General features: G+C 37.1%; 1 pseudogene; it reads left to right on the top strand.

The window, feature by feature from the left end:
• The window catches only part of LOC111733574, a 9250-nt pseudogene that overhangs the window by 4457 nt on the left and 639 nt on the right, over window positions 1–4154 (top strand).

Here is a 4154-nt window from a genome sequence, read left to right as displayed (position 1 = left end):
CAGCCAGTGATTAATTGGCAAATGAGTGGAGCAAACAATGTGTGGGCTACTCTAACATGAGTCCCTGCTACATTCCAGACTTTGTGTAATCCAGAGCCAAGAAGCTAAATATTCATGCCAAATGCCAAATACTGTAGGTTTTACACCAATGGATTAATGTTTTATTACCACCTACTTTATGCAGAACTTCAATGCCTTACTTCATAAAATAAGTCCCATGTGTCAATTTCCAGGGATCTAAAATTTAAGTTATTGCTCATTAGCACTTTGGAGATTTTATCAGAAATATTCTATTAAAGGCTTCTGCATATCAAAGGGGGAAAAGGGCCCATTCAAAGCAGTTTTTCTGCTTAGATTCGCCTTGAACTATCTATATAACAGTTCATCCTAGAATAGTAATCACAGAGGACTTTATGCCACAGATTTACAGTAGAAATGGCAAATGTTGTCTGTTATTTTCTTCTGTTATTTGCAGTGCAAATCTGCCATTTATCCAAAGCCAAGTATTTGGCTTGACAAAGGTCTTACTAAATTGAATCTTTACATTGTTCATAGGGACAAAGAAAGAAGTAAAAACATTCAGTGAGCTTTAGTCCTGAAGTACTCCAAGATATCAAAATTGCAGTTATTTAAATGCTCTCATTTCTCTAATATAAAAAAGGGTGTATAAGGAAATGGAAATTTTAATTCACTGTAAAGAGCCTAATTAGCTTTACAGATAAGAAATAAAGATCTGTATGGGTTTCACCAGCATGCTCTAATCTCCCAGGCTACTAGGGCAGATCATCAAATAAATCTACCGCTAGTTGGTTTTGTTGGCCCCACAATGGTCAACAGTGGTCCTACTCTGCTAAACCAATGAACTGTGAGAGTGACATAATTCCTAGGTGCCACTATCTCATCATGACATTTCTAGCAACCTCCACTATCTAAGAAGGCTCTGCACACTTTTCTGTAGTATCTAAGCTCATACCTCTATGGACCAATTCAAGCCCCATCTCATACATGAAAGGGTCCATCACTGCCTTACTTCCAGGCATTCGCTTTACCCTGGATCTCTGGGATGTTTGTTTTCTGCATCTCTTACCTTGATTCTGAGCATGGGATCCTTGTCTTCTTATCTTGGCTACATTTTCACATGCATATGTTTTGTTTCCTAACTAGACACAGGGGACAGCATGAAATAGTGAAAGCATACAATAGTATAAAGAACGTGAGCTTTGAAGGAGCAGAGGCTGAGTTCAAATTCCAACCTCATAACTATGCACATTTCTTAACCTAGATGAGCACCAGTTTTCTATTCTCTAAATAGGTCAAGAACAGTTGTCGTAATGAAATAATAAGAAATAAATGTAAAGTATATTGTGTAACATTTCCCAATACAAGCAGGTGTGCATGCATGTGTACACTGTTGCTCTATATTAAAAGCACGAGACATTTTGCTGTAAATTGCTTTCCTGCTGTTCACTCATTCATCCTTATCTTTGCACTCTCAATTGCTTCATCTGCCTCTCTTGTCCACCAGCAGCTCTGAAGCAGCATATATTACAGCTTCAGTTATCAGATAATCATTGAAGATATTTCCCAGTTTTAGTTCAAAGTCTTAAAACAAGATGCTAATTGGCCTAGTTTTGATCAGGTAGCCAAATCTGGAACTTTAGACTGTGGCCAAGGGACAAAGTTACATTGTCCAAAATGGCTGCCCCATAATCATAGAAGTGGGGAAAATCAGAAAAGGGGAGAGGAAATCTAGGCAGGAAAAAATTATTCCATGCAGTAGTTTTGGCTTTAGGCAATTCTCATATCTCCAATAGGATGCTGTTTTAGTAGTTCCTTATCTGTTACATATTGCAATAAAACAGAATTCCAAAATGTCTTCACCAGTAACTAAGGGGATGTCAGTCACCCTAACTAGACCAAAGTAAGATCATGCTTTTAAAGAAAGTGGAATGATATGCAAAAATGCTCACAATAAAAACTTCAGTGAAAGAGCAAGGCATAGAGTTTATATATGCAATATGTTGAACATATATCAATACAACAATAATTACATCTGGATGTCAGAATTATGATGTATTTTATTTTCTTCTTCATCTCCTTTCTATATTTTCTAGATTCCTTTTACCAAAAAAAAAAAATACATTACTTAATAATCAGAAAATTAAAGGGGTAAAAGTTTAGTAAAGGGCTCATTAAAAGATAGGTTGCTCTTAATGCATCCAAGGAACTATGTTTTAGGAGTTCTGTTGTTGTTTTTAGAGTTTTCCTGGTTATCAGTAATGGTTAACCTATAGTGAACCCAGAGAAGATTTGCCAGAAAAGGTATCAAGTTTTGGGGAATGAAGAGAATGCTGAAGGAGAGAGAGAGGTATGAAACAAGTCAAGCACACCAGCCTAAGTCCCATACGCAGGCATTGTCACTTCACAAGCACAGTTAATCTGGCTTGCCATACAGACATCCTTATCCCAACATCTCTTTTGTGGATCAATCTCATGTGGGCTTTCTATGTTCATTAGTTCCCTATTGAAACAAACAAAATCTTTTAATATTCACTTGCTCTCTTTTTTTGGTAGGTGCCATTAAACCCTTCCTGTCTAAGCCTGTTCATGGAACCAAATCAAGGAAACCACTGTCAGACCTGTGGCAGTGAAGATGAAGGGCTGGGCCAGGCTCCAGTCAGGTCTAGCAGACATTTAGAACTTACAGTTCCCTAACCTTAAGTATTCTGCCGATCAGACACTTCTCTGTGGGCTGATCCGGCACTTCGATAGAAAGTATCAGCATAACTTTTAACAAGAAAAAAAAATCAAAGCTACAAGCTTACAAATTCTGTAAGTCAGTAAAATTCAAGAGAACACTCGAAATTGATAATCCATGTCAGTTTTGATCATCATAGAGTCCTACACTCTGACAGAGGAGTGAACATTTAAATGATGAAGACTCTCTTCATGTTTACCAGGATGGACATTCTGGCAACTTTTGTCTTTCTCGATCTTTCAAGCTGGAGAATATTTGAGTGCCAGGTCAATTACACTCTTCCCTGAGCAGCTAAAACAGCTTTAAAAAATATTGTTGTCACTGTGTCAGATCAAGTGCAGAAGAGCAGAAATATGACTTGAGAGTCTCAAAAGGTATTAGGCAGCAGGTTAGGTAGAAATTAAATTCCATTTGCTGGGATTCCATATAACACCTTGAGAGCAAAAATGTTCAATTCTCTTTATTAGTGCTGGATTTATGGTTCAAAATGGAGATTAAATTAAAGAAAAATATAGAACTTGATGTTCTAAATAGCTCTTTAAATTCAAGACCCTCAGTTGTGTGCTTCAATATCTGATCTGGCCTCCATAGCACCAGAGTCTTTCTGGAACCAATCTGTTGAGTTCACTGCTATTAAGACAATTTTTATAAAGCTATTTTCATCATACCAGTCCTTTGCTAGGAAAACCATAAGAGCTTTTGAATGCTCATGAAACAAGTATGGATTCATCTGTCCAGCTCTCACAGACCTCCAAAATCCAACCTAAGCCTGCCTGACATATTAACTGCTCCAAAGCACTTTCTTCCCCCCACCTCATTATCCAACAGATACGTTCTGCCTTACCCCAGCATCTAGCCTTTCTTTGCACTGGTCCCCATCACTCCAAGCATCAAAATTTATCCTCGGTGCCTAGTCAAGCCTTTATGATATCTTTAAACCTTCCTTGACTTTACCGGCCACATGAGTCTTACCCTTCTCTGAGTTACCGCAACACTGACAAGCTTGAAAATTAACATTCACTGAGAATTCACTACAGGCTAGACTCTGTACATGTTATTTTACAAAAATCTTATTTTATCTTCATAAGGACTCTGTAAGACAATGACTATTACCTTATTTCATCATCGATGAGAAAATCTTAATGCCATTTATTTCCTCTGAAAACATGAGCTCTATGGAACCAGTACCATGTCATTCTCACCCTCTTGCTACCTAGTAACTGGTATCCAGTAAATTTTTTTTTCATATTTTTATTTTTTATTATAGTTGACATACAATATTATATTAGTTTCAGGTGTAGAACACAGTGATTAGACATTTATATAACTTATGAAGTGATCACCCCCATAAATCTAATACCTATCTGACACCAGACATAGTTATTACAATACTACT

Source organism: Pteropus vampyrus, unplaced genomic scaffold (assembly GCF_000151845.1).
Source record: "Pteropus vampyrus isolate Shadow unplaced genomic scaffold, Pvam_2.0 Scaffold14, whole genome shotgun sequence".
Taxonomy (NCBI): Eukaryota; Metazoa; Chordata; class Mammalia; order Chiroptera; family Pteropodidae; genus Pteropus; species Pteropus vampyrus.
This window is presented reverse-complemented; position numbering and strand designations above follow the sequence as displayed.